Genomic DNA, 25,957 nt, shown 5'->3' on the forward strand with positions numbered 1-25,957 from the left:
TATTAGATGCAATTTCTATGCCTTAAAATGTAATTCAACAAAATTATTGTTTATGACTAAAGAGTATTAAGTTTTATAGATGTTCTGTCATTTATTTCAGCAGTTTCCTATTTTAGACATTTTTGTTATTCCAGCATTTAAAGATTATAACTAAATCTTTTTTTTTTTTTTTTTTTTTTTTTGAGATGGAGTCTCGCTCTGTCACCTGAGCTGGAGTGCAGTGGTGTGATCCTGGCTCACTGCAAGCTCCGCCTCCTGGGTTCACGCCATTCTCCTGCCCCAGCCTCCCAAGTAGCTGGTACTACAGGCGCCCGCCACCACGCCCGGCTCATTTTTTGTATTTTTAGTAGAGACGGGGTTTCACCGTGGTCTCGATCTCCTGACCTTGTGATCTCCCCGCCTCGGCCTCCCAAAGTGCTGGGATTACAGGCGTGAGCCACCGCGCCCGGCCAACTAAATCTTTGTGCATGTCTTTCATGAAGTGTCATGACCTGCCTGACGTTTAAATGCTCTGCTAAAAAAAAAAAAATGAGTATGAGGTGATAAGTCAATGTGGAATAGGTAATCTCCTAAGATAGCGGTCCCCAACTTTTTGGCACCAGGGACTGGTTTCATGGAAGACAATTATTCCATGGACAAGGGGACTTCCATGAGTCTACTAGGATCTGGTTTCAGGTTGATCCAAGAACATTACGTTTATTATGCACTTTATTTCTATTATATATTACATCGTAATATATAAGAAAATAATTATACACCATAATACAGAATCAGTGGGAGTCCTGAGCTTGTTTTCCTGTAACTAGACAATACCATCTGGGGGTGATGGGAGACAGTGAGAGGTCATGATGCAGTACATTTTCAGAAGGAGCAATCAACCTGGGTCCTTTGCATGCACAGTTCTCAATAGGGTTCATACTCCTGTGAGAATCTAATGCTGCTGCTGATCTGACAGGAGGCAGAGCTTCAGGTGGGAATTCAGTGATAGGGAATGGCTGTAAATACAGATGTAGCTTTGCTTGCTCACCTATTGCACACCTCCTGTTGTGTGGCCTGGTTCCTAACAGGCCATGGTCTGGTACCAGTCCATGGTCTGTGATGTGGGTTGGGGTCCCCTGCCCTAAGAGACAGTGGCAATTAATCCAGGTTAAATGGGATGATGTCTTTAGCCTGGGATGTTAGAGGAGAAGGCAGTGAGAAGTGGTCAGAGTCTGAATTTATTGTATCTTTTTAAAAGCTAACAGAACTTGCACATGGATTAGATTGTGAGTTGTGGAAGAAAGAAAGAAATTAAGGATCATCATATTAAGAGGACAAAGGAGGAAAAATGAACAACTCAGTAGATGCTTAAAGAAACATTGTTAAGAGGCAATATCCATTTCAGATTAAACAACAACAACAACAAAATCTTTGCAAAATGAACAAAACGATTGAAGTCCCAAAATGGTCAATAAAAACATCTTATTGATTGTCCGTTCAGCCACTCTCTTACCAGATTAATGAATCCTTGTAAAAAGCCTTAGGTTGGAGCAAACACTTGCCATGAACTGAGAGAGGCCCACTGTCACTATGCAATAAATTTTAGAGGAAGGCCAGCCATGACAGCAAAAGCATGTTCACCTTCAGAGTACTTTGGGGACACTCATTACTTGAAGTCATTGTTAAAAATTCTGAGACAAGGGAGTTTGGAAGATTGACCTCCCCAGTAAGCTGAGTCATGAAAATCTTCCATAAGGAGAGGTAGCTTGGAAGCAGGGATTCTGTAGCAGGTGGAGTTTGGGTGAATCTGCCGGACCAGCCGAGAAGCCCTGTTTGAGTGACTGTTTTCCTCTGAAGTTCAGTCATCTGGCTGTCTGGGGAAGCATGCTGACCTGTCTGGTATTCTTTGGCATCTACTCAACCATCTGGTCCCCCGTTCTCATTGCCCCAAATATGAGAGGACAGGTCAGTATGCCTGATTAGGAGTTTGCCTTCTGTGTCTTGTGAAAACAATGTTTCTCCATGTGTAGGCAAGCAGGCTCCTGTGTTTTACAACTGTATTGATGTTCAGTAGAAGCTGGTGCTACCTGTTTCTATCAGGATTTATCAGGAGGTAAACCAAATTAAAGCACCTGGAAGATGTCATCCAGTCCACAGAAATGACATTTTAAATTTAAAGTATTATAAAAAGTCAACCTAAATCCCCTTATTAGCCTTGTATGTCTACATTTTCATAATAAATTATGTGTTAATTGCACATGGTACTGATATGTACAGTTTATGGCCCTTTGGAAACTGGAGCTATTTTGAGTTGTTCTTAATCCAGTGATTATATTGGTTACAGTTTTGATGTTGTACTCTGATTAGTAGTTATCCTCTGCTGAGTCACTTATGGAAGTTAAATGTAACAGCTCTATGAACCAGCATCTCTCATTGTTCATCTCTTTGAACTAGAGGCTGAACTTAAAGGTCTTTGTACTAACCTGAATGTCTTTTTATTTTTTTCTTTAATATTACCTTTTTCTAGTGCATGAGATTGAGTCATCAACAGTGACAAACTGGATCATGGAATCTCACAGTATCAAGTTTGGATAGAAAGGAGCCTGGCAATCTTGTGGTCCACAACACCTCAATTTACCAAGGAAGCTGTGCAAGCTCAGGTCTCCAGGTTCATCCCAAAGACCCCATCCTGGGGCTACCCACAGTGTTCCTATCTTTAGACCCCCAAAACAGGCTGCTGGGCCCTGTGCTTTAGGGACCTCTGCACTGGCCCTCCCTCGCTGGGTGTGTTCCTCTGCACAGAGTGAAAAGCTGTGATGCACACAGTCAGTCTTCCCACTTCTAATCTGTTGGGGCAGCTGTTTGCAAGGGATGTGCAGAGAGTAGATTGATGTTTGCACTAGTGTTTCCACCCACATTTAAAGAAGGATGTTCATGCTGGGGCACAGAACCCAGTGGAAAGGGAAGAACAGTGGGTCAGACTTTAATTGGTGTTTCCCACCCAGGAATACATATTTTAAGGGCAGGTCTGTGCATGGCACAGCTGTCTGCTATCTCTGCCTCACTTACTCTGCAGAAGTAAACAAAACCCCCGGGTTGACCCAAGTCTAGACCGTGTCCAGCAGCTGTTTTTTGTGAGGTAGCCCTGAGTAGTGTTGCTTGCCTTTTCACCTGGTGTCTCAATTGGCTAATATCCCAGGGTGCAGAGGACTTCCACTGAGGGTGCTGAGGGGCATGGACCTGTCCTACAGGAGTGGGCATGCTTGCCCTCTATTGCATTTTTGCTTTTTGTAAGAAAAGAGGACAAATGTCTAAAGTGCTTTTCAGTTCTTTTCCAAATTCAGACAATAGAGGAAATTAGAGGGGATTGAATAAACCAAAAGATTGTTGTGTAGCAAAATAAGCATTTGCAACAAAGAAACTTTGTGTGTTTAAAGAAAGCAATTCTATTTTAAAGCAGCATGATTGGGCCCCACAAAACAAAATGTCCGCTACAAGACAACAATCCTTTGGTAAGGTGTTCGGGCTTAGAATATCTGTTTTGTGCTCTCTTCCTTCTGGTTCAGGGTTGATCTGCTATGGTAAATATTTTATTTGGGGAATTTTTTGGTACTGGACAATAAACAGGGCCACAGCTGATTGCCACAGACAATTTTCTAAATTAGAGGATAGTGACAGCTGACGGGATGGGTCACTTGGTTTGTGACTGGCAAACTAAGCCCATTTGTCTAGGTTTCTAGGTTGGCGAATACTCAGAAGTGAAGGGTATGCCAGGAAAAAATTGCTAATTTATAGGCCCAGCACGCTTCTGCTGCACAACTCTGCTATCAAAAAAACTACCTTTTTTTTTTTTTTCCCACAGAGTCTCCCTCTGTTGCCCAGGCTAGAGTGGCGTGCAGTGGCAAGATCTAGGCTCACTGCAACCTCCACCTTCCAGGTTCTAAGCAATTCTTCCGCCTCAGCCTCTGGAGTAGCTGGGATTACAGGTGTGCACCACCATGCCTGGCTAATTTTGTATTTTTAGTAGAGACGGTGTTTGGTGTTTCACCGTGTTGGCTAGGCTGGTCTCAAATTCCTGACCTCAGGTGATCCACCGGCCTCAGCCTCCCAAAGTGCTGGGATTTCAAGTGTTAGCCACCATGCTTTTAAAATTACCATTTGGATAATGCTTCTGGTGATTTTTCTTTTTTTTCTTGAGAATGAGTTTTACTCTTGTTGCCCAGGCTGGAGTGCAATGGCGCAATCTCGGCTTACTGCAACCTCTGCCTCCCGGGTTCGAATGATTCTCCTGCCTCAGCCTCCCAAGTAGCTGGGATTATAGGCATGCACCACCACACTTGGGTAATTGTTTTTATTTAATAGAGACAGGGTTTCACCATGTTAGGCTGATCTCAAACTCCTGACATCAAGTGAGCCACCAACCTTGGCCTCCCAAAGTGCTGGGATTACATGCATGCGCTACCGTGCCTGGCCAGCTTCTGGTGATTTTTATAAACCATTTTTTGTAGTTCACTGAACAGTAGGTTTTTGGCAAATGAACATGGTTATTTGATGCTCTACAATTAAACTACTGTATAACAGCAAATGGCATTTTTCACCCAGAAACCAGAGAGATTTGAAACACAAAACGTTTTATCTATTCATAACTTTTTTTTTTTTTTTTTTTTTGAGATAGAGTTCATTCTTGTTGCCCAGGCTGGAATGCAGCGGTGTGATCTCGGCTCACTGTAACCTCCGCCTCCCAGGTACAAGTGATTCTCCTGCCTCAGCCTCCCAAGTAGTTGGGGTTAAAGGTGCTCACGACCACACCCAGCTAATTTTTGTATTTTTAGTAGAGACGGAGTTTCACCATATTGGCCAGGCTGTTCTCGAACTCCTGTCCTCAAGAGATCCACCCGCCTTGGCCTCCCAAAGTCCTGGGATTACAGGCGTGAGCCACTGTGCCTGGTTCATAACATATTTAACCTTCAAAAAGATGCACTGTTTCTGCTGGGGGTCTCTTTTGCTAATTTGATTAAAGAATTCTTTGTTTTGTCCATGATATTTGGAGTTTTTCTCATGGGGGAGAATGCAGGTTTGCTCTCGATGGTAAAGGAAAGGATGGACTGTAGAATTAGAATTCTTCACTATTAACGTGTCTTTATCTTCTGTAAAGAACCTCATGATTGGTATGTGAAACCCAATCAGACAACTTAGGAAGTTCCAGTTGAAGTTCCTGAAATCAAAGAAGCCATCCACATCCTTCCTCTCTTGAAACTATGCCTCATTTGTGGGATCTTAAAAGGAACCCTGTTTTTCCATTTGTCTCTTCTCAAACTTAGATTTATAGTAAGTTAAAAACTCAGATTGTGTCTATCCTGATTGATGCCAGCCAAACCCTCAGCTATGGAAAATATGTGATAATGTATTTCTGTAGGGGACTATGTGTTTTTTTTTTTTTCTTTTTTCCCCCAGTAACATATCTGTGAGATTTTAGTTTCCCTGTAATGGGCCCCCAGGGCAAAAACTTAAAGGTAGAATATGACTAAATTCTTTTTAGTTCACTGCCTCCCCCAAAGTTACCTGCTGATAGAAAATTGGAGAGATGAGGAAATCTTGATCCAAAATTAGATTTGGAAATGTGTTTATATTTTCTGCATGCTTTTCCCAATGCTTTTGACTTTAGTAGTGGTAGAGGGAATGCCATGTTACTTGACCTCTGTATAAAAGTCAGGAGACCTAGCAGGGTTTATGCACAGGCAGTTATATAACCTTTGGCAAATCCCTTTACCTGCATCAATCTCCCAATCAGCAAATTCAGAATAATACCACTCACCCTAATTACCTTAGAGGGTTGTGGAAAATACCTAACAACCTGTGGAAAATCTAAAACATACATGCTCTTCTTTTTCCTGGAGTGATGAATTATGTTTAAACCTTCATGAATAGAAAAATTGCTGTGATTTAAACTCCAAATTCTTTTGGCCACAGAATTTTAACATTTTATAGGTTCTAAATTGGATGTTTCTCAGCAAGGTCCATTGACCACCTGCATCCAGATAATCTGGATTGCTTGTTAAAATGACAACCCCTCCACCTGCAGGCAATCTCTCTCCCTCTCTCTGTCTCTCTCTCTCTCTCTCTGTGTGTGTCTTTCTCTGTCTCTGTGTCACACACACACACACACACACACACACACACACACACACACACACACAGAATTGGAACCTCTGGGTGTGTCATGCCAGCACCTAAATTTTAATAAATCTTCATGTGACTCTTTCCTTTAAACTTTGAGAACCACTGCTCCAAAACACCTAAAATATTACTACATTGGAATTTTTTAGCTGTTATCAGGTGTTACAGGAGAAGATGGCACACTGAAGATACTCACAGCTGAGAATGTCTCTGGAGGAGGAGAGATTAAGAGTAGGAATCTGCCTGGGGTCGGAAGACGACTTGTTTTCAGGTTAAGGTCTGTGGTCTGGGGCCATGTTTGGTTGCCCCACCATCCATTCTTCTTCATCCTTTATTAATTGTTCCCATATGTGCTGTGACTTTCCCCCTTACTCCTGGGGAAAACTTAATCCCATCCCCTCTTCTGTAGTGATTGGTTCATGATGCCTAGAGACGTGGGGAGACACTTGTCAGGGGCTTCTGAGATAGCAGCAAATGTGCTCGTAAAGGAAATCCATCAAAGGGATAGCTTTCTCATCCGAATGCTGTGGTTGCTGCTGTGATGCTGGGAATGGTTCAGTCAAAGGAGGAAAAACACCCTCAAAATCCTGCTGGTGGCATGAAAGGTAAACTAGAAAGACAGAAAGGCAAACAAAACCAAAAGTGTGTTTTTTATTGCTTTATTATTTGACAAGTAAATAAAACCCGAAATTCTCTGCGTGATTGTTGAGACCCTGTATAAAGCCAGCTTCAAAGCCCAACCCAAATGGGACACTCAGTGAGTCTCTGCTGTGTGTGGCCTGGCATTGTGGGCAGCTCTTGCCAAGGAAACTTCTCTCCACCCAGGTGAGGCTGTCAAGATATTTCCTTAGCTTCACAAGCAAATGGTCAGCCAAGGAAGTAAACCCTTTTTAAGAATGAAATCTTTAGTAAAGCACGTTTAACTGTTTTACTATGCCTAAAGTTACAGATTGGTTTACGAACCTTGTAAAGAATTATTTAGTGTTGCAGTTATCAGGTTTTTAGGCAATAACATCCCAGAAATGCCTAATAATCATATCTTAAGCTTATTTGAATTAATATCTAACACAATATTGCATAGACTCAGTCCAGTTTTTCTCAAGTATCATATTTCAGAAACCTGAGCCCTGTCTGGTGAGGAGCAGTCAGCCTCATCAAGGAGGAAGTCCCATCAGCAGAGGCTTGCCGTTCTGTTTGAAATGACATTGTGGCATATTTTTGTACAGTTTTCTTGAATATTGAAGTCGGCTGAATTATTTGTTGAAGTGCAATTTCCATTCTGGCTCTTAAACTTGTATATTTTGTGGAACAGTCAGACTCACAAGAACTAACATGCTGTGTTTGTGGATAATATTCTTTTTTTTTTTTTTTTTTTTTTTTGAGACAGAGTCTCACTCTGTTGCCCAGGCTGGAGTGCAGTGGCACAATCTGGGTTCACTGCAAGCTCTGCCTCCCAGGTTCACGCCATTCTCCTGCCTCAGCCTTCCAAGTAGCTGGGACTACAGGCACCCACCACGACGCCCAGCTAATTTTTTTGTATTTTTAGTAGAGATGGGGTATCACCATGTTAGCCAGGATGGTCTCAATCTCCTGACCTTGTGATGTGCCCACCTTGGCCTCCCAAAGTGCTGGGATTACAGAAGTGAGCCACTGCGCCTGGCCTTTGGATGATATTCTTATCTGAATACAAAGCACAATGAGATGAGCAAAGTTAACATGGCACAGACTTCCTGGTTTCTCCCATACCTGTGACTCTTATCACCTGCACCTTGGGGTCCCCTATTCATGTGTATTTAGCTCCTTGAAGCCTCCTGATATCAATCCCTGCCTGAGGCAATTTCTAGAACAACAACAACAAAAAATTAAAACTCTAATAAAAAGCCCTCTTCACTGATAATAAAAAAAAAAGTCAGAAACATTGACTTGACTAGTGCTAGCGAGGTGCATTCTCACAGCCTGTAAATATTTGGGTTCTAGAATCAGAAAACTCAGGCATTCATCAGACAACAATTCTGTCACAGAATTGTTTTTGTCATTGTTACTCATAATACCAACTTGTTTTTGGTTTTCTTTTCCTAATTAACAAATGAAAAAGAAAGTATATATATATTTTAAGTTGGAAGTTCCTTAGTTTCAGATTCTTTCTATAGGCAATGGTGGGCACAGCACCCCCCTTTATCACAATTGCCTCTGGATTCTCTTGAATCCTTCTAAATTAAAGTGATCCGAATCTGATTTCTTTCCTATTCAGTTAAAATTATAACTGTGAAAGTAGGGTTTGAACTAAATTAACCTAATGCCTAAATCATTTATGATATTAAGTCTGTTGTCCATATTAGCCAAACTTGTGTTATTTCTCAGCCTCAGCTTTTCAGGTGTATGAAGGAGACAATATCTATCTTTGGATTTTATATGGAAATTAAAGAAAATAAGGCATGTAAATAAGAGTTTATTGTTCATTGAACAATTACTGTGTGTCAGACAGAAATATTTATGAAAATATGCTTTTACTATATGCAATTACTTGCATGATAACTTTAGCATCACCTCATTCAGTAATATGCAACCTCAGGAAACTGAGGCTTAGAGAGAAAGAATCAGCTTTTTGTCTAGGCAGGGAATAGAGTAGCTGGAATTTCCATTGGAGTCAGTTAGACTCCAAGTTGTGAGTCTCCTCACTTGGTGACGCTGGATAGCACCTACAGTGATAATAAACCAGGCATCTAAGAAATTGTTAACATTCCTTAACATTTTGCACTTAATAAAGTGTATTTGAAGTGACTTACCCTGCAATGCAATTTAATTTTTAAAAGATAAATGTAGAGTTAGAAAGAATAAGCAGACTTTGTGTTTGAGCTGCAATCTTGTGTCCATGAGCCCAGTCTTTCCTATGGTAAAGCAGGTTTCAAACAACAGTGTTTATTTTTTATGTACATTATGAAAACTTAAATGATATTTCTGGTTCTAGGTCCTTGAGGAATCGCCACACTATCTTCCACAATGGTTGAACTAATTTACACTTCCACCAACAGTGTAAAAGCATTTCTATTTCTCTACAGCCTCTCCAGAATCTGTTGTTTCCAGACTTTTTTTTTTTTTTGAGACGGAGTCTCGCTCTGTCCCCCAGGCTAGAGTGCAGTGGCCGGATCTCAGCTCACTGCAAGCTCCGCTTCCCGGGTTCACGCCATTCTCCTGCCTCAGCCTCCCGAGTAGCTGGGACTACAGGCGCCCGCCACCTCGCCCGGCTATTTTTTTGTATTTTTTAGTAGAGACGGGGTTTCACCGGGTTAGCTAGGATGGTCTCGGTCTCCTGACCTCGTGATCCGCCCGTCTCGGCCTCCCAAAGTGCTGGGATTACAGGCTTGAGCCACCGCGCCCGGCCGTTTCCAGACTTTTTAATGATCGCCATGCTAACTGGCATGAGGTGGTATCTCATTGTGGTTTTGATTTGCATTTCTCTAATGACCAGTGGTGAAGAGCTTTTTTTCATATGTTTGTTGGATGCATAAACGTCTTCTTTTGAGAAGTGTCTGTTCATATCCTTTGCCCACTTTTTGATGGGCTTATTTGATTTTTTTCTTGTAAATTTGTTTAGGTTATTTGTAGATTCTGGATATTAGATCTTTGTCAGATTGGTAGATTGCAACATTTTTCTCCCATTCTTAGGTTACCTGTTCATTCTGATGATAGTTTCTTTTGCTGTGCAGAAGCTCTTTAATTTAATTAAATCCCATTTGTCAATTTTGGCTTTTGTTGCAATTGCTTTTGGTGTTTTAGTCATGAAGTCTTTGCACATGCCTATCTCCTGAATGGTATTGCCTGGGTTTTTTCTAGGGTTTTTGTAGTTTTAGGTTTTTACATTTAAGTCTTTATTCCATCTTGAGTTAATTTTTTCTACAAGGTGTAAGGAAGGGGTCCAGTTTCTGTTTTCTGCATATGGCTAGCCAGTTTTTCCAGCACCATTTATTAAATAGGGAATCCTTTACCCATTGCTTGTTTTTGCCAGATTTGTCAAAGATCAGATGGTTGTAAATGTGTGGTGTTATTTCGTAGGCCTCTGTTCTGTTCCATTGGTCTATACATCTGTTTTGGTCCCAGTACCATACTGATTATAGTTTGAAGTCAGATAGCGTGATGCCTCCAGCTTTGTTCTTTTTGCTTAGGATTGTCTTGGCTATACAGACACCTTTTTGGTTTCATAGGAAATTTAAAGCAGGCTTATTTTTCTAGTTCTGTGAAGAAAGTCAACGGTAGCTTGATGGAAATAGCATTGTATCGATAAATTACTTTGGACCATATGGCCATTTTCATGATATTGATTCTTCCTATCCATGAGCATGGAATGCTTTTCCATTTGTTTGTGTCCCTTCTTATTTCCTTGAGCAGTGGTTTGTGGTTCTCCTTCAAGAAGTCATTCATATCCCTTGTAAGTTGTATTCCTAGGTATTTTATTCTCTTTTTAGCAATTGTGAATGGGAGTTCACAAATGATTTGGATCTCTGCTTGTCTATTGTTGGCGTATAGGAATGCTCGTGATTTTTGCACATTGATTTTGTATCCTGAGAGTTTGCTGAAATTGCTTATCAGCTTAAGGAGTTTTTGGGCTGAGACTGTGGAGTTTTCTAAATATACAATCATATCTTCTGCAAACAGAGACAATTTGACTTCCTCTCTTCCTATTTGAATATCCTTTATTTCTTTCTATTGCCTGATTGGTCTGGCCAGATCTTCCAATACTGTGTTGAATAGGAGTGGTGAGAGAGGGCATACTTGTCTTGTGCTGGTTTTCAAAGGGAATGCTTCCAGCTTTTACCTGTTCAGTATGATATTGGCCATGTGCTTATCATAAATACCTCTTACTATTTTGAGATAAATTCCATCAATACCTGGTTTATTGAGAGTTTTTAGCATGAAGTGGTGTTGAATTTTATCAAAGGCCTTTTCTGCATCTATTGAGATAATCATGTGGATTTTGTCATTGGTTCTGTTTATGTGATGGATTACATTTATTAATTTGCATAAGTTGAATCAGTCTTGCATCCCAGGGATGAAGCCAACTTGATCGTTGTGGATAAGCTTTTTGATGTACTGCTGGATGCATTTTGCCAGTATTTTATTGAGGATTTTCGTGTCAAAGTTCATCAGCGATGTTGGCCTGAAATTTTCTTTTTTTGTTGTGTCTCTGCCAGGTTTTGGAATCAGGATGACATGATGACACTGGCCTCATAAAATGAGTTAGGGATGTGTCTGTCTTTTTCTGTTGTTTGGAATAGTTTCAGAAGGAATGGTACTGCTGGTAGAAATCAGCTTTGAATCCATCTGGTCCTGGACTTTTTTTTTTGTTGGTAGGCTATTAATTACTACCTCAATTTCGGAAGTTGCTATTGGTCTATTCAGGGATTCGACTTCTTCCTTGTTTAGTCTTGGGAAAGTGTATTTGTCCAGGAATTTACCCATTTCTTCTAGATTTTCTAGTTTATTTGCATAGAGGTGTTTATAGTATTTTCTGATGGTAGTTTGTATTTCTGTGGCATCAGTGGTGATATCCTCTTTATCATTTTTTCTTGTGTCTATTGGTTTCTTCTCTCTTTTTTCATTATTAGTCTGGCTAGTGGTCTATCTATTTTCTTAATCTTTTTATAAAACTGGCTCCTGGATTCATTGATTTTTTTAAGGGGTTTTTTGTGTCTAGATCTCTTTCAGTTCTACTCTGACCTTAGTTATTTCTTGTCTTCTGCTAGCTTTTGAATTTGATTGCTCTTGCTCCTCTAGTTCTTTTAATTGTGATTTCAGAGTGTCAAGTTTAGACCTTTCTCACTTTCTGATGTGGGCATGTAGTGCTATAAACTTCCTTGTAAACACTGCTTTAGCTGTGTCCCAGAGATTCAGATATGTTGTGTGTTTGTTCTCATTGGTTTCAAATAACTTATTTATTTCTGCCTTAATTTCATTTTTTGCCTAGTAGTCATTCAGGAGCAGGTTGTTCAGTTTCCATGTAGTTGTGCAATTTTGAGTGAGTTTCTTAATCTTGAGTTCTAATTTGATTACACTGTGGTCTTAGAGATTGTTTGTTATAATTTTTGTTCTTTTGCATTTGCAGAGGAGTGTTTTACTTCCAATTATGTGGTTGATTTTAGAGTACATGCTATGTGTTCCTGAGAAAAATGTATATTCTGTTGATTTGGGGTGGAGAGGTCTGTAGATGTCTATTAGGTCCACTTGGTCCTGAGCTGAGTTCAAGTCCTGAATATCCTTGTTAATTTTCTGTCTCATTGATCTGTCTGATATTGACAGTTAAAGTTTTCCACTATTATTGTGTGGGAGTCTAAGTCTCTTTGTAGGTCTCTTAGAACTTGCTTTATGAATCTGGGTGCCCCTGCATTGGGTGCATATATATTTAGGATAGCTATCTCTTCTTGTTGCATTGATCCCTTTACCATTATGTAATGCCCTACTCCATCTCTTTTGATCTTTGTTTGTTTAAAGTCTGTTTTATAAGAGACTAGGATTCAGCTCCTGCTTTTTTTTGCTTTCCATTTGCTTGTTAGATCTTCCTCCATCCCTTTATTTTGAATCTATATGTGTCTTTGCACGTGAGATGGGTCTCCTGAATACAGCAAACGGATGGGTCTTGACTCTTTCTCTAGTTTGCCAGTCTATGTCTTTTAATTGGGGCATTTAGCCCATTTACATTTAAGGTTAAACTTGTAATGTGTGAATTTGGTCCTGTCATCATGATGCTAGCTGGTCATTTTGCACATTGGTTGATGCAGTTTCTTCATAGTGTCATTGGTCTTTATATTTTGGTGTATTTTTGCAGCGACTGGTACCAGTTTTCCTTTTCATATTTAGTGCTTCCTTCAGGAGCTCTTGTAAGGCAGGTTGGATGGTAACAAAATCCTGCAGCATTTGCTTGTCTGGAAAGGATTTCATTTCTCTTTCACTTATGAAACTTAGTTTCGCTGGATATGAAATTCTGGGTTGAAAATTCTTTTCTTTAAGAATGTCGAATATTGGCCCCCACTGTCTTCTGGCTTTTAGGGTTTCTGTAGAGTGTCCATTGGTAGTCTGATGGGCTTCCCTTTATAGGTAACCCAACCTTTCTCTCTGGTTGCCCTTAACATTTTTTCCTTCCTTTCAAGCTTGGAGAATCTGAAGATTATGTGTCTTGGGGTTGTTATTCTCAAGGAATACCTTACTGGTATTCTCTGTATTTCTTGAATTTGAATGTTGGCCTGTCTCGCTAGGTTGGGGAAGTTTTCCTAGATAAGATCCTGAAGTGTTTTTTCCAACTTTCTCCCCATCACTTTCAGGGACCCCAATCAATGGTAAGTTTGATCCAGTCCCATATTTCTTGGAAACTTTGTTTGTTCCTTTTCAATCTCGTTTCTCTAATCTTGTCTTCATGTCTTATTTCAGTAAGATGATCTTCAATCTCTGATATCCTTTGTTCTACTTGATAGATTCGGTTATTGATACTTGTGTATGTTTCATGATGTCCTCGTGCTGTGGTTTTCACGATGTTCTCGTGCTGTGTTTTTCAACACCGTCAGCTCGTTTATGTTCTTCTCTAAACTGGTTATCCTAGTTAGCAGTTCCTATAACCTTTTGTCAGAGTTCTTGGCTTCCTTGCATTGGGTTAGAATGTGCTCCTTTAGCTCAGAGGAGTTTGTTATCACCCACCTTCTGGAGTCTACTTCTGTCAATTTGTCAAACTCATTCTCTGTCCAGTTTTGTGCCCTTGCTGGAGAGGAGTCACAAGCATTTGGAGGAGAAGAGGCATTCTGATTTTTGGAATTTTCAGGATTTTTGTGCTGATTTTTCCTCATCTTCATGGGTTTATCTACCTTTGATCTTTGAGGCTGATAACTTTGGAATGGGGTTTCTGTATGGGGGTTCTTTTTGTTGATGTTGATATTATTGTTTTCTGTTTGTTAGTTTTTCTTCTAACAGGACCCTCTTCTGTAGGTCTCCTGCAGTTTGCTGGAGGTCCACTCCAGACCCTATTTGCTTGGATATCACCAGCGGAGACTGCAGAACAGCAAAAATTGCTGCCTACTCCTTCCACTGGAAGCTTCATCCCAGAAGGGCACCAGCCTGATGCCAGCCAGAGCTCTTCTGTATGAGGTGTCTATCAACCCCTGTAGGGAGGTCTCTTGCAGTCAGGAGGCACAGGGGTCAGTGATCTACTTGAGAAGGCAGTCTGTCCCTTAGCAGAGCTCGAGTGCTGTGCTGGTAGAGCCTTTCCTTGTCAGAATTGGCTGCTGTCTTCAGAGCTGCCAAGCAAGAATGCTTAAGACTGCTGAAAGTGTGCCGACAGCTGCTCCCTTCCCTCAGGTGCTGTGTCCCAGTGACATGGGAGTTTTATCTATAAGCTCATGACTAGGGCTGCTGCCTTTCTTTCAGATATGCCCTGCAAGGTGAAGAGGAATGTAGAGAGGCAGTCTGGCCACAGCCACTTGGCCCCCCACTCTTTGTACTTCCTGGGTGAGACAACACTCCATCCTGCTTCTGCTCGCCCTCCATGGGCTGCACCCACTGCTTAACCAGTCCCAATGAGATGAACAGGGTAGCGCAATTGGCAATGCAGAAATCACCCGCCTTCTTCATTGGTCTCACTGGTAGCTGCAGACAAGAGCGATTCCTATTTGGCCATCTTGCCAGCCATTTTATGAACTTTGAGCAACCAGCTGTCATAAGTGTTTGGCATTTATTTGGCTAAAGAGAAATCTAGGTTGCTTTTGTCTGTGCTCCTATGTGAACTTTGAGTCACAATACTTCTGTAATGGTTGTGAGCTGATTTCAATGAAAGATGGAAACTGAAAGAAGGACATATTTAAATGTACAGATACTTTTTAGTGTCCTCAGAAGACAAGCCCTACCACTTTGCTCAGCAGTAGCAAAGACATCTCTTGTGCAGGGTGCAGTGGCATCTTGTCATCTTCTGCTTGCTCTGCATTCATTTTCCTTTCTTCTGATCACAGGCCCTTAATCCCTTGCCCTCTTTTAGAACATGCATTCAAATGGTGCTGGTTCCACCTCTGTGCCACCTCTGGGGTCTGAATCTGTGGCCCAAGACTAGTCAACCAGGTTTTCCATTTGGAAAATGGTGAGAAAAACAGGAGGCAGCTTCTAATCCACAGCCCCTTAGTATTCCATAGGCTTTACATGGTTTTTCTGATTGCTCGTCATAGGGTCAGCTTTACAACGAAAAGGATAGTCAGCTCAGGTACATTGACAACAGCTGACTAGCTGACCCGGAACACTTTTTATGGAGTCCTATTGGGAAAAAGGAGTCAGGCTAGCAGGACCAGGGGAAAGCAAAAAGAGAAAGCAGATAAGTTATAAGTATGCTTTTCTTCATGGTTCAGAACATATAGCCCTCCTGCACCCAACCAGGCACCTGCAAGTTAGGTCACTTGCAACCTTGGTGTTGTCAGTACTGCACAAAGCCCTCTCCAGCACACAGCAGAAGTACTATCCTATAAAATCTCCAGCAAAACTTTGTTTTATTGCAGTTGGCTTCTCTCATGCTGATGTACTGATTGCTTTCTTGCAACATATTTTTATACTTTCTCTAATAAATTTGCCTTTCTTTATTTACAACTGACTTGGTAAATTCTTTTGCTTCTGCACGACCAGCCCAAATGTTTGTTGGGCTTATCTGCAACACTTTTTGTATACCTGGCAAGGATCCATAATATCTAAGCAGGCTCTGTGAGCATCCATCCCGTATGACTCATTTGGATAAAGTTCCAAAGCTTGAAAAACTAATTTATGATGTTGGAGGTCAGGAGAGTGGTTATGCCTGGGTTGAGGGATGATGAGTGAGAAGTGGAAAGGGCATGAGGAGGTAGTTTCTGACTTTTTAAAAATATAAATGCTGTCCACATGTATTCACTTTTAGAAAATGGAACACCATTTGAGATGCACACATTTGATTTGTGCACTTTATGTATGTATATTCTTCTAAAAAGTTTATACTAAAAATAACCCATAAGATTGTAAAAAAAAAAATTGTTTCTCAGCCCAACTTTTATTAATACTAAACTCAGACAAGAGTAGGAAAGAAAGACAACAAATATAAGTACTATATATCTTCCATATGCAGGCCTTGAGACAGAAGTTTGCTTCACATTTGCCCTGTGAGCCCTTTAGGTTATAATCACATCTAAGTTTTGATTTGTTTATTGAGTTAACAAATCAAATGTTTATCCCAGTTTTTTTTTTTTTTAGTTTGTTTTCTTTAACAGATCAATAATAATCATATCAATATGTTTTTGACTCTCGATGGAATATTTTTGAATAAATTTTTCAGTGGGCTGCTTATGTAATAGATAATCAAGAAATTTATTTCAACACACTGACTTGGCAACTACTGCCATTTGGGTGATGTTTGAGGTCATAGAAGAATGCTACCAGCACTACCAGTGGAGATGGACACAAGGAGACAGAAAGAAACAGATCCCAGACCCTAGGGACCACCAGTATTTGCAGAATGGATAAACAGCCTTCTTCCTAACAAAGGAAGCACAGGTCAGCAAGACAGAGTGTCATGATTGCTCTGTAAGAATGCTCGAATATTTCAATCTTCTTTTAACTTTGTAAAAGTGAAATTGCTTTGGTGTGTTGTAAAATTCTGTGTGCAATTTCAGGGTAGGGCCAAAACAGTATTCTGACTGAGAACTTAGTAACACCAGAGTTTATCTCATTAAAGAACTTTATCTAAAAGATGCCTATAAATATTTTGTATAAAATTTCTGCAATTGGCTGACAAAAATACTTTCCTTTTTTTCTCTACCAAGTTCATAAAAAAGCTAAAACCGAAGAGAAAGCAACAAAGTATGGACATTGCCTGCAGTCACTGATCAAGAGAGTCGATGTGGCTGGGAATATGCAATGTTCTCAAATATTTTGCAGCTGGGTTATTCAACCTTACAGTATATAGAAACTTGCAAGTTTTATGGGGTCATTTGTATAGATGAAAATTTTATTGAAATAAGAAACTTTTTTCTTTTATTAATCTAGAAAGACTATTTCTGAAGTTTCCTTTGCTTCTTCACCTAAATACGGCATTTTTTTTCTATGACCTGTCAGTGGCTATGCCAAGAAGCAGTGTAATTTCTACCACATAAGAGAAACATCCTTTTTGCATTCTCCACAAATATTTAAATTTTATTTGTTTACCACCTTCAGAGACAGTAATTTGTTTTACTACTTTTGTTGTTGTTGCTTCAGCCCTGAGCTTTTTCCTCCACATCCTAATACAGATTAATGTCTTTTAGTGGCTGTTAAATTTGTTTGATCATCCTTTGTCATATGTATAATTTAAATGATTAATTAAAATTAATAAAAAGTTAAATCTTTGTGTTGAAAGGATGAAAAATCCCCTAGATGAAACATTGCATGAAAGTGTGCATGAAAAATCCCCTAGTGTTGTTTCTAAATCCCTTACTTTTCTCTATTTGGTGGCTATAGAACTCTTCAAGCAGTAATTTCACCATTCTTAGAAAAAACTTTGAGATGTACTTTCATCATAACCCTGTTCACCCTTGCTTGAGGTCCATTGGTGGATTAGTGTTTTTCTAAAAATGAACCATTATCTGAGGCTTGGTATAGGTTTTTGTGCTCCTTACCTCTTTTCCTGTGGCATGTTGTCTCTGTCACTTCTGCATCTTCCTTCCTAAATGTGTGACTTCTCCTTAACTTTCACGATGGTCGCTCTCCTGGCAGCACTTATTTCTGCCCATTCATTCCTTCTAAAAATTCTTGTCTTTTGCTCCTGAAGCATAATTCTTTTCTAGCTTTCCTTACTGCTATTTCATTAATTTATTCTCTTCTATCGTTCATCTCTTAAATTGGGTTGAATAATTTTCTCTTCAATTTATTTTTATTTTTTAAATTTTTTACTGTCTCTCCAGTTTACATCATATATACCAAGGCTTCAAATCTGGCTGAAAACTAACAAATTCCAAATATATATTGTTGGCACAACAGCTTATAGTTGCCTACAACTCAATTTACTTTGAAAGTAGAGATATATCTTTTTTATCTTTTGTATTTCTTTAAATACCTAATAGAATACTTGGCACACAAATATTAGGTAGAAGAAAACTGTACATCAATTAAATTTTTAAAATAATTTCCATATCAATTTTAGGAATTCATTTTAATGAAATATTTTCCAGTGATTCGCTGGACAAAATGAATGCTGTAGATATTTTTTCACCAGATCTGTATTTGTACTTATGTCCTAATGACCAACAGATCATTCTCACAATTGATCCATTTTTAACTCAAGCCTCTAAGAGACAGAAATCTGTTAGGGATTTAGATGGCATTTTACACAATAATTGTTTTATTTATTCTCGTTGGACATACTGATTTTGACCATAAGTCTGTGGAATAGAAATAACAAAATATTTGGAAATTCTTTGGTTTTTGTTTGTTTGTTTGTTTTCATAGTTACTTCTTTTTTTTTTTTTTTTTTTTTTTTTTGAGATAGTCTTGCTGTGTCACCTAGGCTAGAGTGCAGTGGCGTGATCTCGGTTCACCTCCACCTCCACCTCCCAGGTTCAAGTGATTCTCCTGCCTCAGCCTCCGAGTAGCTTGGATTACAGGTGCTCACCAGCATGCCTGGCCTGTTGGAGACTTGTATAGCTAAAAGTGAATATTCTATAGAGCTAAAGAAAGACCTATGTTTTTAACATTTAAAAACAAAGTTGAATTTAAGTTCTGTGGAAACAGAAGATATTGGTTAAAAATGACATGGTAGATATTATGAAATTTGTTTTAAAGCGTTACTCACAGGTTATGTTATGTCTACCAAATTACAACCTAAAACACATTTTTACAAATCAGCAAAGCTCTGAATTGAGTCTGTGATGACAAAATGGTGCTTACGTTCTGTGATGGGCCATAAGTGCTCTATCAAGCTCTGGATGAGGAAATGAACCTCACATTGCCTTAGAAATATGCCGTGTCTCTTCCTGAGTGGACTTAGTGAAGCCAAAGATGGTCCCTGAGATTTACTTTTGTTTAAAAGAAGTGTGTTTTAATACATGTTATTCATTGCTTTCACACAGTTTTAGAGTGATCTGTGGTTTTCCTCAACACATATTTGATGTTTCTTTAGGGCAAAGTTCTGCCACTCAAAAATGATATGATTGAAAGTGTATTATATTCTGAATGGGGTAGAAATTAAGTTGCTTCTTAGATCTGAGCCACTTGATCCTTGCCTTCATCCCTATTAACTTACAGTATAAAAATATCATTAGTGAACTCTGAGGTGGGTTCGGACTGATGTTGGAGGGAATATACTACAGTTACTGCTTCTGCATTTAAGTTTATGAGTGTTTAACAGGGATGACCAAAGTGTCCCACTCTGGGAAAACAACAACAAACAGGCCAAAGAAGGTTTTCTATTGTCTGATACATTTAAAAAATTCCATCATAATATATTTAACAGATTTGCTGTACTGAATTGCTTTTGTGTGTGTGTATAGTTTGCTTGATTTTGAGGCTTCATAGTCTTTTAAAAAGATGGAGGTATGTGACCTTCAAAGCCTTTTTCTCATTTTTATTAGTAGGTGTTTTCAGCTTGAGTACTTTCCATGCAGAGCCTATCTTGCATACCACCTACTAATCTCTTTGATTATGAGACATTTAATTTGGCTTTACGGGGGGAATTTTCTTGATGCCTGTGAAAAATAGGTTAAAAGACAATGGCAACAACAAATGGAAACTTTCACCTCTCTCTCTCTCTCTTTCTCTCTCTCTCTCTCTCTCACACACACACACACACACACACACACACAAATTTGTCATCTTTCTTTCTTACACCTGTTTCACACAGGTATTCTGGGACACTGTGCATACAGAGGTGTAATGCTCTCTCATTCATGGCTTTGAGCTGCCCCCTGCATCCTTCTCCTCTGTAGTGGCCTATTTGATGATACTGGTGACTGTACGGGGTCACAGGCTGGATCTTACCTTGGTATGAAGCACAGAGATTTTGTTCATGTGTTTATTTTTTTGCATCAATATGAGGACTGAAGGATTTTAGAACTCCTGATGGAAAATATTCTTCAAAGAATATCCAGGGCTGAAAGCATAAAAAGTTAGCACGTAATGTTAAGTGGCTGGTAATATTAGATAGACCCAAGTTTGAGACTGTTTTCATAAAACATACTGGACATATCAATAAAATATGGTTTTAGCGTAAGTCCAGAGAAGTTTATTACTGACAAGCATGGCTGCATGGGTGCATTGGTTCCCAGTCTGAATGCTGGAGCTCCATAGAGCCAGACCAGCTTAAGATGGCCTGCCAGTGTGCCCTGGCAATTCTGTATTAGAGGAGCTATTCTTTCTGCTCCTTGTGGCGTGACATGCCACAACACATGTAACCCCCTTAGCCAGGGTATGTCTGACAAATTGAGGATATAGGGCCTAATTTATTTATAGTTTTGCCAGGAAACACATAAAGGTGTTTGGTATACTGCCCTGAAAATACACTATGGTTATATCAAGAATTACAATAGCAAGGGATTGGGTACTTCCTGCAGATCACGGAGATAATGGAAGCCTCCCAGGGGAGGCACCATCTCAGCAGAGATCTGAGTGAGGAACAGAGCTGGTGCTGCCCATGCCAGGGGAGGCCAAGCTGAGCCAGGGACACAGAATATGGTATGTTCTGAGGACAGGGCCACAGACAACCAGACAGGCAGGAAAGAGCAGGTGGCAGGGAGAGTGGCAGAAAGGAGAGAAGAGGGGTGCACAGCAGCTGGACCATGGAGGTCTTTGTAAAAGAGCAAGAAACTTGACTTTTCCTGGAGATGGGATGGAGAGCCTATGGAGAGCTTTAGCAGGAAAATGACATCCTCTGATGTTCACTTTAAAAGCTGACTTTGACACTCTGTAGGAAATAGATGGTACAGGGGAAGGAGTGGAGGCAGGGAGGCCAGGTGACTGGTGAAGACTTGCATTTGGGAGTTAGGTGGATATGAGGAACATGCCTGTGTTTAGGGTGATAGCACCTGTGGGACTGGAGTAGAAGCTGTCAACTGAAGAATCATGAAGTTCAAAATTTGGAAAGAGCTCTATTTCTCATGAAGGGTTACAGACTGAAGGCTGGCCATCCTGCTCGCTGGGAGGCATAGGTGAGAGGAAGCACTTGGAGAGAATGGAAGGCAAGACAGAAATGCATGCTGAGTGGGGTGGCCAAGTACACAAATTTAATGAGCTATAGGAGGAGTTACAAATATTTATGAGAGGAGGAACCTGTTCGGGAACAATTCTTAACGCCTCTTCATGAATTGCGTGTTTTAAAAAATAGCAGCATTAGTGAGATCTGAGGTGGAGTTTTCACCCCTCTGACATCAAAAGGTAAAGTGAAGGACACCAAAACCCTCACTGCATCCTTTGAGAGTCAGCCAAAACATATCCAGAGATGGTGGTCACTGTTTAGAAAGAAATGCATTGTGTGACTGGTGAGCTGTCACTTGGAAGCAGTGAAGAGGAAGGGGAGTCTGATAGCAGCCTCAGATGATTGGCTAAAAATGACAAAGAAACAAGTCATCTATTTCTTGTTTTCCAGACCTGGTCTCTGCTTTCTCCTTAGGAAGAATTTTGGCTAAGGGTTGATAAGGAAGTGCCCAGACCAGCTCAGTTGTGGAGATCCCAACCCAGCAGCACTAGAGGAATTAAAGGCACACACATAGAAATACAGAGTGTGGAGTGGGAAATCAAGTACCTCACAGCCTTCAGAGCTGAGAACCACGAACGGAGATTTACCCACATATTCACTGACAGCAAGCCAGTCATAAGCATTGTTTCTATAGATTATAGATTAACTAAAAGTATTCCTTATGTGAAATAAAGGGATGGGCTGAAGTAAAGGCATGGGTCTGGCTAGTTATCTGCAGTATGAACATGTCCTTAAGGCACAGATCGCTCATGCTATTGTTTGTAGTTTAAGAACGCCTTAAGCGGTTTTCCATCCTGGGTGGGCCAGGTGTTCCTTGCCCTCATTCTGGTAAACTGACAACCGTCCAGCCTGGGCATCAAGGCCATCACGAGCATGTCACATGCTGCAGAGATTTTGTTTATGGCCAGTTTTGGGGCCAGTTTATGGCCAGATTTGGGGGCCCGTTCCCAACAAGGAGGGAACATGCTGAGGCACGCTTGACCTCCCATCTGACATGGCCAATAACTCAGTTTTTAAGGTTTCTCTGGAATCCCTTGGCCAAGAGAGGGGTATTTTCAGTTGACTAGGGGACTTAAGATTTTATTTGTATTTCTCAAATGTTAGGGAAAGAGAAGAATCAAAGACATCTGCTAGAGTTTTGCCTAAGAAAGAAGCTAGGGAGGTAGTAGAGCTGTTGGCCAAGATGGAAATCACTTAGAAAGAAGGGGGCTTGTGGGGGAACACCTCCATTCTAACCATATCAGTTGCTAATGTAGGTAACATCAAGAAGTAGCAGAGCACCCATAAGTGTCTTCATAGTGTTTGGATCATTATGGGATAAAATACTATGTGTTTGGTGTAAGAGAGGCCAGGGGGTGGTATAGTTAGTGCTGAAAGTTGGACTGTGGGGTGGCTTCATTGCTCTAGTGAGGAAGGAGGAGCTGATGGGAAACAGGTGGAAGAGGCAAAGCGACTGGATAGGTTTGTGTAAGTACACTCCAGGATGTTCTCACAATAATAAAATCCCCTAAGGATGCATTTCTCAAAATGCATCTCCATTGTTAAGTGCTATGCCTCTGTATTTTGTACACTGCTGATCCCCTCTGGCATGATTTGAAGACTAATTTTATTTTTACTTCATAGGTATCAAACCTAATAGCACTTGTTCTACTAAGGAATAGTGAGGAACCATGAAATCCAGTAAAATGTGATGGACTGTTTAGATTCCCAATCTTCTATTTATGAATGAGCTCTGTGTTGCTTATTAACTGAGCACCAAGATACAGTAGCTTTTGCTTTACTGAGTAGTGATGCATGACTAGTTGCTAACATAGCACAGCTGCAGTGTGCTGGAGGAATAGCAACATTCCTTGAAAACAGTCCAGTTATTACACTTATCATTTTAAACTGTTACATTTTAAGCAAAATAGAAAAAGACAGTAGTTGGGAATATAGTAAAATAATTAATGTGTTTGAGATAAAGTCAGACTAGGATTGCTGGGCTAAAAATTGAAACTAATACAAATTGTAAGACTTGCCATTGATGAAAATAAAAGTTATTAAACTGATAGCAAGTCATAATATAGAAAATATTAGTAAATTATGAAGTAGAAATTAAAGCCATTGTCTACTAAGCATATATATAGGCCTGCAGGAGGATGACTTGCTTGAGCCCAGGAGTTCTGGGCTGTAGAAGGTGATGCTGAAAGGTTATTCGTGCTAAGCTCAACATCAATATGGTGACCTCCTGGGAGTAGGGAACCACCAGGGTGCCTAACCAGGGGTGAACAAGCTCAGGTCAGAAACAAATCAGATCAAAACTCCTGCACTGATCAGTAGTGATCTCACACCTGTGAATAGCCACTTCCCTGAGCCTGGGCAATATAGCCAAAGTCTGTCTCTCATAAAAATTTTATTAAAAAATATTTTATATATATATGTGTATATATGTGTGTGTATATATATATATAAATGTGTGTGTGTGTGTGTGTGTGTATATATATATATAAAACCATGAAACAGTCACAGACTCTAGCATTGGAGAGACCTGGATTCAAATCTTGCCTCGGCCCTTTACTATATGACATTGGATTGATACCATGAGCCTTATTTGCTTTATTTGCTTCATCTGTGAAATGGGAATAATTAGTATCTCTATCACAAGGGTTTTGAAATAATATATGTGGGAGTACCCAGGAAGAGGTGTGGATAGAAGAGAGTAGAAACTGAAACCAAGACCCATCTCTCACTTATGCCCAGGGGCAGTGGGTCATTGATGAAAGTAGGAAGTACTAGGGAAAAGGGAGAAAGTGAGGGTTGATTACAGACTACATTTGTATGTGTTTATGATTGGGAAAACTTTTGTTGGAAGTTTGGAGTGATTGCAGGGTGTGCTGGTGAATCCTCCTGTGCATCCAGAAGCGTGTATGTATAAATGAATCACTACTCTAGGATACACATCCCATTCTGGCAAACATGTAGAGCCTGTGCCTATCAGTAGCCTTTGGGGACTGTGCTTTCTTCATATTTGTTTCTCTGAGAAGTAATCAAGAGGTTGACATGCAATAAGTATTCAAAAACTGCTGGTGGAAGGAAGGCATGGTAGTGGTGGTTGTAACATTATTCATTTTTTTTTTGAATGGATCATTGCTGATTTATTGGTATCATGCAAGGAAAAGCACATATGTATCCATTGCTAAGGTGCTCCAGTATGACTGAGAACCTAACCTTACCTGAAGATCTGACTGAGGATGTAAAACCCTAAATCAAAGCTCACAATATAAAATTTTCTTTCCTTGAAATGAACTGCCCTAAAATGTTTGCCCATAGAGATCTAAGAAACATATTTTCAGGAAAATTGGTGCTTATCTGGACACTCGGGTGCATTTGTCACTGATTTCTAAGGCTGCTGATTTATGATATCTTTTTTTCATTTTTAATTATACTTTAAGTTCTAGGGTACATGTGCACAACGTGCAGGCTTGTTACATATGTATACATGTGCCATGTTGGTGTGCTGCATCAATTAACTCATCATTTCCATTAGGTATATCTCCTAATGCTATCCCTCCCTGCTCCCCCAAACCCACAACAGGCCCCGGTGTGTGATGTTCCCCTTCCTGTGTCCAAGTGTTCTGATTGTTCAGTTCCCACCTATGTGTGAGAAGACGCCGTTTGGATTTCTGTTCTTGCTATAGTTTGCTGAGAATAATGGTTGCCAGCTGCATCCATGTCCCGCCAAAGGGAAATGAACTCTATCCCTTTTATGGCTGCATAGTATTCCATGGTGTATGTACCACATTTTATTTTTTATTTTTTTATTTTTTTTTATTTTTATTATTATTATACTTTTAAGTTCTAGGGTATATGTGCATAACGTGCAGGTTTGTTACATATGTATATTTGTGCCATGTTGGCGCAGTTGCACCCATCAACTCACAGCACCTATCAACTGCTATTTACATCAGGTATAACTCCCAATGCAACTCTCCCTCCCCCTCCCTCCCCCATGATAGGCCCTAGTAGAGTAATATTCCTTCCCCTTGAGAGTCCAAGTGATCTCATTGGCACCAGTTCCCACCCATGAGTGAGAACACGCGTGTTTGGTTTCTGTTCTGTAGTTTGCTAAGAATGATGGTTCTTGTACGCATCCATGTCCCTACAAAGGACACAAACTCATTCCTTTTTATGGGGTTGCATAGTATTGCATGGTGTATATGTGCCACATTTTCTTAATCCAGTCTGTCACTGATGGACATTTGGGTTGATTCCAAGTCTTTGATATTGTGAATAGTGCCACAATAAATATACATGTGCATGTGTCTTTATAGCAGCATGATTGATAATCCTTTGGGTATATATCCAGTACTGGGATGGTTGGGTCAAATGGTATTTCTAGTTCTAGATCCTTGAGGAATCGCCATACTGTTTTCCATAATGGTTGAACTAGTTTACAGTCCCACCAACAGTGTAAAAGTGTTTCTATTTCTCCACATCCGCTCCAGCACCTGTTGTTTCCTGACTTTATAATGATCGCCATTCTAACTGGTGTGAGATGGTATCTCATTGTGGATTTGACTTGCATTTCTCTGATGGCTAGTAATGATGAGCATTTCT

At 40.1% G+C, this 25,957-nt stretch overlaps 1 long non-coding RNA gene across 14 annotated transcripts in view; it reads left to right on the forward strand.

The window, feature by feature from the left end:
* The window catches only part of LOC101018816, an 83,844-nt gene that overhangs the window by 39,660 nt on the left and 18,227 nt on the right, over positions 1-25,957 (forward strand). For 10 of the 14 annotated variants that reach the window (XR_004177029.1, XR_004177028.1, XR_004177030.1 and 7 more), the window contains one exon: positions 2,507-2,647. This is a non-coding gene — a long non-coding RNA (uncharacterized LOC101018816). Of the gene's footprint in view, positions 1-1,237; positions 1,945-2,506; positions 2,648-25,957 lie in introns of all 14 variants that reach the window. The other 4 variants (XR_004177027.1, XR_004177033.1, XR_002519770.2 and 1 more) reach the window with 3 other exon arrangements.

This window comes from Papio anubis, chromosome 11, assembly GCF_008728515.1.
Source record: "Papio anubis isolate 15944 chromosome 11, Panubis1.0, whole genome shotgun sequence".
Lineage (NCBI taxonomy): Eukaryota > Metazoa > Chordata > Mammalia > Primates > Cercopithecidae > Papio > Papio anubis.